Source organism: Salmo salar, chromosome 16 (assembly GCF_965601325.2).
Source record: "Salmo salar chromosome 16, fSalSal1, whole genome shotgun sequence".
NCBI classification, from domain to species: domain Eukaryota; kingdom Metazoa; phylum Chordata; class Actinopteri; order Salmoniformes; family Salmonidae; genus Salmo; species Salmo salar.
Window position 1 is genome coordinate 69,020,560 of NC_138306.1, and position 12,079 is coordinate 69,032,638.

Consider the following 12,079-nt stretch of genomic DNA (forward strand, 5'->3'; position numbering starts at 1 on the left):
TACCCATCCTGCCCTTCCTTTCTCAAATCTTCGAAAGCCAAGTTAATAAACAGATCACCGACCATTTCGAATCCCACCGTACCTTCTCCACTATGCAATCTGGTTTCCGAGCTGGTTATGGGTGCACCTCAGCCACGCTCAAGGTTCAAAACAATATCATAAGCGTCATCGATAAAAGACAGTACTGTGCAGCCGTCTTCATCGACCTGGCAGACTCAATAGCCTTGGCTTCTCAAATGACTGCCTCGCCTGGTTCACCAACTACTTCTCAAATAGAGTTCAGTGTGTCAAATTGGAGGGCCTGTTGTCCGGACCTCTAGCAGTCTCTATGGGGGTGCCACAGGGTTCAGTTCTCGGGCCGACTCTTTTCTCTATATACACTGCTCAAAAAAATAAAGGGAACACTTAAACAACACATCCTAGATCTGAATGAAATAAATAATCTTATTAAATACTTTTTTAATTACATAGTTGAATGTGCTGACAACAAAATCACACAGAAATAATCAATGGAAATCCAATTTATCAACCCATGGAGGACTGGATTTGGAGTCACACTCAAAACTAAAGTGGAAAACCACACTACAGGCTGATCCAACTTTGATGTAATGTCCTTAAAACAAGTCAAAATGAGGCTCAGTAGTGTGTGTGGCCTCCACGTGCCTGTATGACCTCCCTACAACGCCTGGGCATGCTCCTGATGAGGTGGCGGATGGTCTCCTGAGGGATCTCCTCCCAGACCTGGACTAAAGCATCCGCCAACTCCTGGACAGTCTGTGGTGCAACGTGGCGTTGGTGGATGGAGCGAGACATGATGTCCCAGATGTGCTCAATTGGATTCAGGTCTGGGGAACGGGCGGGCCAGTCCATAGCATCAATGCCTTCCTCTTGCAGGAACTGCTGACACACTCCAGCCACATGAGGTCTAGCATTGTCTTGCATTAGGAGGAACCCAGGGCCAACCGCACCAGCATATGGTCTCACAAGGGGTCTGAGGATCTCATCTCGGTACCTAATGGCAGTCAGGCTACCACTAGCGAGCACATGGAGGGCTGTGCGGCCCCCCAAAGAAATACCACCCCACACCATGACTGACCCACCGCCAAACCGGTCATGCTGGAGGATGTTGCAGGCAGCAAAACGTTCTCCACGGCGTCTCCAGACTCTGTCACGTCTGTCACGTGCTCAGTGTGAACCTGCTTTCATCTGTGAAGGGCACAGGGCGCCAGTGGCGAATTTGCCAATCTTGGTGTTCTCTGGCAAATGCCAAACGTCCTGCACGGTGTTGGGCTGTAAGCACAACCCCCACCTTTGGACGTCGGGCCCTCATACCACCCTCATGGAGTCTGTTTCTGACCGTTTGAGCAGACACATGCACATTTGTGGCCTGCTGGAGGTAATTTTGCAGGGCTCTGGCAGTGCTCCTCCTGCTCCTCCTTGCACAAATGCGGAGGTAGCGGTCCTGCTGCTGGGTTGTTGCCCTCCTACGGTCTCCTCCACGTCTCCTGATGTACTGGCCTGTCTCCTGGTAGCGCCTCCATGCTCTGGACACTACGCTGACAGACACAGCAAACCTTCTTGCCACAGCTCACATTGATGTGCCATCCTGAATGACTTGCACTACCTGAGCCACTTGTGTGGGTTGTAGACTCCGTCTCATGCTACCACTAGAGTGAAAGCACCGCCAGCATTCAAAAGTGACCAAAACATCAGCCAGGAAGCATAGGGACTGAGAAGTGGTCTGTGGTCTCCACCTGCAGAACCACTCCTTTATTGGGCGTGTCTTGCTTATTGCCTATAATTTCCACCTGTTGTCTATTCCATTTGCACAACAGCATGTGAAATGTATTGTCAATCAGTGTTGCTTCCTAAGTGGACAGTTTGATTTCACAGAAGTGTGATTGACTTGGAGTTACATTGTGTTGTTTAAGTGTTCCCTTTATTTTTTTGAGCAGTATATATATCAATGATGTCGCTCTTGCTGCTGGTGATTCTCTGATCCACCTCTACGCAGACGACACCCTTCTGTATATATCTGGCCCTTATTTGGACACTGTGCTAACAAGCATCCAAACGAGCTTCAACACCATACAATACTCCTTCCGTGGCCTCCAACTGCTTTTAAAAGTGTATGCTCTTCAACTGATTGTTTCCCTCACCCTCCCGCCCGGTGTCTGGTTAGACTGTGAACTCTCCTTCCAGCCTTCTTCACTCATGCCGCTAAACATACCCTCGTAAAACTGACTATCCTACTGATCCTCGACTTCGGCGATGTCATTTACAAAATAGCCCCCAACACTCTACTCAGCAACCTGGATGTAGTCTATCACAGTGCCATCCGTTTTATCACCAAAGCCCCATATACTACCCACCACTGGAACCTGTATGCTCTCGTTGGCTGGCCCTCACTACATATCAGTCGCCAAACCCACTGGCTCCAGGTCATCTATAAGTCTTTGCTAGGTAAAGCCCCGCCTTATCTCAGCTCACTGGTCACCATAGCAACACCCACCTGTAGCACGCGCTCCAGTTGGTATATTGCACTGGTCATCCCCAAAGCCAACACTTCCTTTGGCTGCCTTTCCTTCCAGTTCTCTGTTGCCAATGACTGGAACGAATTGCAATAATCTCTGAAGCTGGTCTTATATCTCCCTCTCTAACTTTAAGCATCAGCTGTCTGAGCAGCTGTTGTTTTTGTCACACTGCTTTGCTTAATCTTGGCCAGGTCGCAGTTGTAAATGAGAACTTGTTCACAACTGGCCTACCTTGTTAAATAAAGGTGAAATAAATAAATAAATAAAAAATGTTCTGCAAGTACACAAACTTCTGCCAGGCTAACCAACAACGCCAATGCAGACACAACAGCACATCTTGCTCAATTCTATAGCAGTGGAGGCTATAGAATGTCATTACCATGAGCACCTCCTCCCCAATTAAGGTGCCATCAACCTCCTGTGTTCTATAGCTAGAGGACTCCTGATGTCTCCAGGAGTGATAAGTATATATATATAAAAAATCTGTTGTCTAGTACTGTCTTTTTGCTAGCTAAGGCCATCTACTTTATGTGCTGCCTGTGTTCCCAGAAGCTTACTTGGTGTGTGAACTGCTGACTGCTCATAACTTGTAGATGTTTGTTGACACATCAACCAGGATTAAGGGGCAGGGCAATTCTTTGTCATCAGTGTCTGTACTGGAGGGGGAGTGGTTTCACCTCTCCTAGGCAATCAGCAATTACTTCCGGGAGGTGTGCTCTTCACCTCTGCAAGGCAATTATCAATTAGTATTAGCGCTTCAGTCTCTCCCCACTCTCTCACTTCAGTATCTTACCTTGTTATTTTCAGATGATCTAATTTAGCTCTTTTGTAGCTTTGGCAACTGTGTGTGTTTTTTCTATACCTGTTTTCTCCCTCCCTGTAGGTGTTAGAGACACTCCCACCCCTTGGATGCAGCAACCCTTCTAATTTAGTGTACCCTACGCACACAACCCATATGGAATTGCTGGTCTGCCGATTTCATCTCAGCCTACGCTGCCCTTCAGTCTGGTCGTCGCTGCTCATTTCTTCTAAGTGGAGATTTTGTATTTTCTCCCTCATTCGCCTGTCCATCTTCATCTCCTCATTTGTATTCCATGCTGTCACTGTCATTTTTCCACTCAAGCTTAACATTGTTGTCATCTATCACCCACCAGGTTCCCTTAAAGAGATCCTCAATGAGCTTGACACCTTGATAAGATCATTTCCTGATGATGGCTCACCGCTCTTCATTATTCGACTTAAACTTCCCGACGTCTGTCTTTGATTAATTTCTTTCCAACTCTTTTGACCTCACCCTTTCCCAATCCTCTTCCACTCACAAGGAAGGCAATACGCTTGACCTCATCTTTACTAGAGGCTGTTCGCCTACTAATCAAACTGTAACCCCCCCCTCCCTCCAGCTCTCTGATCACTACTTTGTTTATTTTTCTGTCTTCCTCTCCTCCAACCCTAGCTACTCCTCTAACCCTAGCTAAATCTTCTCCAGCCTGTCTCCTGATTCTGCCTCTTCGACCCTACTCTCCTCTTTCAACAATTTATGTTTTGCACTGTCCCCTTTCCTCCCGGCTGGGTCAGCCCTCCCCTCCTGCTCTGCGGCTGAGTGACTCATTGAGCTTACAGAACAGGGCTGCGTGCAGCTGAGCGAAAATGTCGGAAAACTAAACCTATCATCCTTTCACTCCCTCCTCTACCATCCTGTGTATCCGCTGCTAAAGCCACTTTTTATAACTATCAAGCTTCTGTTTCTAACCCTAGGAAACTATTTTCCACCTCCTCCGTCCTTAATACTCCTCCCTCTTGTGGACAACTTTGTCAACCACTTTGAAAAGAAGGTTGACGACATCCGCTCCTCATTCGCTCAGCCCATTGAGTCCACTGGTCCCACTCACACAGAACTACCCTACATTTGACCTCTTTCTCCCCTCTCGCTCCAGATTAAATCCTGCAACTAGTGAGGTCCAGCCGCCCGATAACCTGTCCACTTGATCCAATCCCTTTCTCAGCCAACAGCAAGTGGGAGCCAGCTAGCTGGCTACTGTAGCTATATCACATCTCTTCCATTGAGCTCTCTTCTAGAACAAAAACAATGCGCCCATGTTCATTAGCTTCTTCTCTTCTATGGTATAAGAAGGTGCTCAAAAGCAACTGGGTACTCACGAGCGCCAAACTGTGTTCATATTAATGACTACACTACAGTGAGAATCCTCAAGAGTGCCACCCTGTCAGTACACGTCAATTAACTGAGAACTCACTAGCGCGCCTATGACAGGAAACATTTTTAACACGTCAGCTAGGTAATCAGCTCACTAGCGCCCCTTTGACAGGAATAGTCACCTGACAATTACTAGACAGTAGGAACGGAATGACCTCAGCGAGACTGCTATTATCTTTGACTGCAAAACAAACAAACAAAAAATCTCTCTCTCTCTCTCTCTCTCTATATATATATATATATATATATATATATATATTATGTTTAGTTGTAGTTTTTTTCTTCTAAACTTTGACCAAAAATCAAATGGGCTTTTCAAGCTTTTTTTTCTAATGGGGTTTTCAAGCTTCTGAATTTGGCGGGTAGATGCTGCCAGTAGTTGCTGATGTTTCAAATAGGCCTAGCTTGTGCATCACTATCACTAGCTATCACTAGCTAACAGGGAAGAAATCTGAGGACAAGCGTGGAGCGTGACTGGGCCAAAATAGAGCAACTTTTGAAATTGCTGGAGCCATTCGCAAACCACGCTAGAAACTTTAAACTGACAGCCAGTCGCTGTCTGATGTGGTGCCATGCCTTCTCAACCTTGAGGCACACTTGCAGTCAACTTCTGCTGCAAAACAGTTGGCACAAGTCCTCCTGACATCACTGCGTGAGTGCGTCATATGCATACTCTAGCAGCCAACTTCGATCCACTTTTTAATCTGATGATTATCTCTAGTGCCGTCCCCAGGGGTTTGAAGGCGGCCCATGTGCTTCCTCTCCACAAAGGTGGTGACCCCTGTGACCTAAAGAATTATCGCCCTATCTCAAAATTGTCTTCCCTATCAAACATTTTAGAACCATTAATCAACTGTCAGCTTAGATCCTTCCTCACTACAAGATGTGTTCACCAGTCTTGTTTCAGGCAGGGTCATAGCACCATATCTGCTGCAAACTTGGTGTTAACTGATGCGGCAAAGGGCATGGATAGGAGGAAGCACTGTGCTGCCCTCTTTATTGACATATCAAAGGCTTTCGATACTGTTGATCGGTCTTTATTAATTCAAAGATTGTCTGCAATCGGTATGGATCAGTTGTCATGTAATTATTTCTAATATTACTTGACAGACAGGACACAATGTGTTTTTTCTGATGGTGTTAAGTCAGGTTTCCTTGATATTACAAAAGGTGTCCCACATGGATCAATTTTAGGTCCTGTACTTTTTACTGTCTATATAAACAATGTTGGTCTATCTGTAAAAAAATGTATCATACACCTGTATGCAGATGACACTTGTGTACACCATAGAAGGTTGGTAGCACCTTAATTGTGGAGGATGGGTTCGTGGTAATGGCTGGAGCAGAATGGGTGGAATGGTATCAAATACATCAAACCCATGGTTTCCATGTGTTTGAAGCCATTCATTTGCTCCCTTCCAGCCATTATTATGAGCCGTCCTCCCCTCAACAGCCTCTATGGTGTACACTATTGACCCAATGGTTGACCAGGCTATTTCAAAGCTTCAATCTGCCTTCATTGCTTTGCAGAAAGCCTTTGTTGAACTGAAATTGTTACTTAATGCAGGTAAAACCAAGTATATGTTATTCTCCAAATCATGTAATAATGTATCTGATTTATGCATACACTACATGACCAAAAAATGTGGACACCTTCTCGTTGAACGTGTCATTCCAAAATCATGGGCATTAATATGGAGTTGGTCCCCCCTTTGCTGATATAACAGCATCCACTATTCTGGGAAGTATTTCCACTAGATGTGGGAATATTGCTGTGGGGACTTGCTTCCATTCAGCCACAAGAGCATTTGTGAGGTTGGGCACTGATGTTGGGTGATTAGGCCTGGCTAGCAGTCGGTGTTCCAATTCATCCCAAAAGGTGTTTGATTGGGTGGAGGTCAGGGCTCTGTGCATGCCGGTCAAGTTATTCCACACCGATCTCGCCAAACCATTTCTGTAGAGACCTCTCTTTGTTCACGGGGGCATTGTCACACTGAAACAGGAAAGGGTCTTCCTCAAACTGTTGCCACAAAGTTGGAAGCACAGAATCGTCAAGAATGTCATTGTATGCTGTAGCGTTGACTTCCCTTCAATGGAACTAAGGGGCCTAGCCTGAGTCATAAAAACAGCCCCAGGCCATTATTCCTCCTCCTCCAAACTCCTCCAAACAACTCTATGCATTCGGGCAGGTAGTGTTCACCTGGTAGCCGCCAAACCCAGATTCGTCTGTCAGACTGCCAGATGGTGAAGCGTGATTCATCACTCCAGAGAACGCATTTCCACTGCTCCAGAGTCCAATGGCGGCGAGCTTTACACCACTCCAACCGACGCTTGGCATTGCAAATGGTGATCTTAGGCTTGTGTGCGGCTAAGTTTTTGTGCTGACTTTGCTTCCAGAGGCAGTTTGGAAGTCGGTAGTGAGTATTGCAACTGAGGACAGACGCTGAACATTTCAGCACTTGGTGGTCCCATTCTGTGAGCTTGTGGCTGAGCCGTTGTTCCTAGACGTTTCCATTAAACAATAACAGCACTTACAGTTGACGGGGCCAGCTCTAGCAGGGCAGAAATGTGGCCACATACTTTTGTATATACAGTTGAAGTCGGAAGTTTACACACACCTTAGCCAAATACATTTAAACTCAGTTTTTCACAATTCCTGACATTTAATCCTAGTAAATATTCCCTGTCTTAGGTCAGTTAGGATCACCACTTTATTTTAAGAATGTGAAATGTCACAATAATAGTAGAGAGAATGATTTATTTCAGCTTTTATTTCTTTCATCACATTCCCAGTGGTCAGAAGTTTACATACACTCAATTAGTATTTGGTAGCATTACCTTTAAATTGTTTAACTTGGGTCAAACGTTTCAGGTAGCCTTCCACAAGCTTCCCACAATAAGTTGGGTGAATTTGGGCTCCTTCCTCCTGACAGAGCTGGTGTAACTGAGTCTGGTTTGTAGGCCTCCTTGCTTGCACACAGTTTTCAGTTCTGCCCACAAATTTTGTATGGGATTGAGGTCAGGGCTTTGTGATGGCCACTCCAATACCTTGACTTTGTGTCCTTAAGCCATTTTGCCACAACTTTGGAAGCATGTTTGGGGTCCTTGTCCATTTGGAAGACCCATTTGCGACCAAGCTTTAACATTCCTGACTGATGTCTTGAGATGTTGCTTCAATATATCCACATAATTTTCCTTCCCTCCTGATGCCATCTCTTTTGTGAAGTGCACCAGTCCCTCCTGCAGCAAAGCACCCCCACAACATGATGCTGCCACCCCCGTGCTTCGCTGTTGGGATGGCTTGCAAGCCTCCACCCTTTTTCCTCCAAACATAACGATGGTCATTATGGCCAAACAGTTCTATTTTTGTTTCATCAGACCAGAGGACATTTCTCCAAAAAGTACGATCTTTGTCCCAATGTGCAGTTGACAAACGTAGTCTGGCTTTTTTATGGTGGTTTTGGAGCAGTGGCTTCTTCCTTGCTGAGCGGCCTTTCAGGTTATGTTGATATAGGACTCATTTTACTGTGGATTCCTTTTGATTTTCCCACAATGTCAAGCAAAGAGGCATTGAGTTTGACGGTAGGCCTTGAAATACATCCACAGGTACACCTCCAATTGACTCAAATTATGTCAATTAGCCTATCAGAAGCTTCTATAGCCATGACATAATTTTCTGGAATTTTCCAAGCTTGTCAACGTAGTATATGTAAACTTCTGACCCACTGGAATTGTGATACAGTGAATTATAAGTTAAATAATCTGTCTGTAAACAATTCTTAGAAAAATTACTTGTGTCATGCACAAAGTAGATGTCCTAACCGACTTGCTAAAACTATAGTTTGTTAACAAGACATTTGTGGAGTGATTGAAAACGAGTTTTAATGACTCCAACCTAGGTGTATGTAAACTTCCGACTCCAACTGTATAGTGTGTGTACATTGGATGGTGCCCTCATTGATCATGTCCCCGCTTAAAAGTATCTGGCTATCTGGATTGACTGAAAAGAATGATTGAGGATCTTTTTACTGAAGAATGTGTTTGTTTTCTATGATTGGGTTTTGCTTTTCGTATATTGATGTGAATATTGATGTGTGCTCGTGTGTAATGGTGTGTGGACAGGGCTCATCTGTGAAATAGACCTCGGTCTCAGCATGACTCCCTGTCAAAATAAGGGTGAAAAAGGGGAAGATATTTTCTCTCAACCGAATGTTCTTTCCACAGGGTACAACAATCAAACTCCCTAAGGGACAATACCTGCAATAAGCAAATACATTTTCTAAGGTTTGCCTGATGTTGGGCCTTAATAGCTTCATGACGATAACAGCATTGTGTTAGGATATTTTCATAATCTCATGTTGAGTTGGGTTAATAAACCGGGAATTCGTTAACTCGTTCCTCTGTCTGGACAATTGTTCATTTATGAACTAGCCAGGTCATTACAATGGTGTCAGAAGTAAAAACGTGGATAAAAGTTAGCTAGCTAGCTAGCTGACTACCGTGGCTAGCTAATGCTTTGTGGAGAACAGGGGTCGAAAATGCTTTGAGGGAATCCGAAAGGGAAGGTGGAGGATGATTATGGCCAAGGAAGTGCGTGTATGTCTGAGGAGATCACCAGGGCCAATTGTGTGCTACCCTATGGGACTCCCGATTGCAGCCAGTTGTGATACAACCCGGGATCAAACTAGGGTCTGTAGTGACGCCTCTAGCACTGCGATGCAGTGCCTTAGACCGCTGCGCCACTCGGGAGCAATCTACTGTGCCTTATGTATCTGTTTTCTGTCTGTCCATCCGTTCGTCTTTTAATCTACTATATTCAGTCCCTCAACACATATTATTTTTTACTCTACTGTATTTGTTTCAAGGTCAAGAAGGACCTGTGCCTGTGGCCTGACCAGCATGCGACAGCCAGATGCTGAGCCCCATGTCTGGAAGCTCTTCCAGTGCTCCACATGCTTTGTCTTTCTGTCTCCAGACAGAGTATTTTCAGAATCGCACACCAAGCAACAGAACAACAGATGAGAGCGTCTGCTAAATGACTCAAATGTAAATAAGAAACAGATAAGATTAGCATTCCTGCAACATTATTCTGTTGAAATGTAATTTGATCTCTGAAAATGTAAGCTAATTGATTACTCACTTGATATGTACATGCATATTGTACTCTCGACATAACTCACCCTATATAACAACTGTTGTACACTACATGGCTCGTCGAACATCTCATTCCAAAATCATGGGCATTAATATGGAGTACAGTACAGTTACACTGATTTGAAGGGGTGTCCACATACTTTTGGCCATGCGGTGTACCTTATTCCTACTTATATATTGTCTGTACTGTCTATACACACCACATATGCATATCCCAGACTCTGATATTGCTCCTTCTGATATTTCTTAATCTCTTGTTTCTTCTTCTCTTTTTTTAATCTTTTTTTTCTTGGGATTACTTGTGTATTTTTAGACATTATACTGCACTGCTGGAGCTAGAAACAAAAGCCTTTCGCTGCACCTGCTTTAACATCTGCTAATCTCTGCACGCGACAAATACACTTTGAGTTGATTTGATTTGTACAAGGTTAATCAATGCATTATGAGTTACAGGCCTTCAACAGAGGAATTTATCCATAAATATCAGCGTGATTACAGGAGCGTGACTAGACATTAACGACACGGCCAGCATGAGCATAAATCCTTCACTAACAGGGTCTGGTGGTGGCAAGGACACAGGAAGACGCACCGCACCGTACCACTTCTCCTTCACTGCCAAGTTGGTAAATTGGAAGACGCTCAGAGCTGTTTCACATTGTCAGGAAAGAGACTATCGACTTAGTGGAGAAGGATGATGATGAGGTGATGAATATGATGGTGATGGTGGTAATGACGATGATGAAGCACTGCACTACTTCTCCTTGACTGCCATTTTGATAAATGGGAAGATGCTAGGAGCTGCCTTACTTATATGCTGTTTATACACACCACGTATTTCTATTCTGACACATGCTCACTCTAATATATCTACTCTGGGTTGTTGATTAGACCCATTCTGTCATTTCTTCAGTTAATCTTTTTATTATTTGTGTATTTGTATTCTATTGTGAGACATTATACTGCACTGTTGGAGCTAGTAACATAAGCATTTCGCTGCACCTGCTGTAACACCTTCAAATCTGTGTACGTGACCAATAAACGTTGATTTGATTATTTTTACGTCGCCAGGGAAGATCGTTTGGTGAAGGATATTGATGTGGTGGTGATGATGGTAGTGGTGATGGTGGTGGTGGTGATGATGGTGGTGATGGTTATGAAGAAGAACAAGACGAACAAGAAGATATTATTAAAGCAATAAGACATGAGAGGAGGAGCGTCTGTAACGTGGCAAAGCTGTGCTGTACAAAAGTCTGAGTACCATCGACCAGCATGGATGTGTCTAATGAAAACTATAGTACATTTTGCAGCCTGTGAAAAGGTGTTCGCTATACGTTTGAACTCGGTCATATAACTAGTTAGTGTGCTAACATGTGATAACATGTAAAAGCAACACGTGATAACATGAATCTATCTACACATGTGAAATAAATGTGACAACATGGGGATGCAACATTTGAATGTGATATCATGAAACTACACCTGACAACTTTTGAACGTTTTTCACATGTATAACTGCAAATTCGATTGTCATGTGAATGTTTTTCACATGTGAAAATGCAATTCCACATGTGAGAGTTAGATTTTCCCATGTGAAAATTTTTTTACATGTGAAAGTGGAAATTACATTTTTACATGTGAAAATGCAATTCGACATGCGAGTTATGTTTTCACATGTGAAAGTTTTTCACGTGTAAAACTGCAAATTTCAAATGTGAATCTAAAATTCACGTGAGGTGAAAACATGTTATTATCCTTCATGTGAAAGGTGGTGTTAAGATGTGAACTCTAAATGTAATACAGGTGAACATATGGTTTGAACAACTGACCTCACGTGTCTCTTGTTTTCATGTGAAAATTTCAGCTCAACATGAAAACTGCACATTTCACATGTGTTTTTTTGTAAGGGAAGTAGTAAAATGGCATGGGGGGGTTAAAGGTAAGTGTTTACCCACCATAAAATAAGCTACCAGGGGCTTCGACTTGTTTGCGTGATAGATCTCAGAAATGACTCACCTATCAGGGAATGGGTGAGTTATAACAACACACAAGGGGGAGGCTACAATGCTTTTTCTCTTTGCTTGATAGCTTTTTTATTGCGTCAAAATGTTACACTCTAGTCGCCTTCACGACAGATAAGCGCAACCCGTTGGCGCTACTAAAGGGAGGCCAGCCAAGTAAG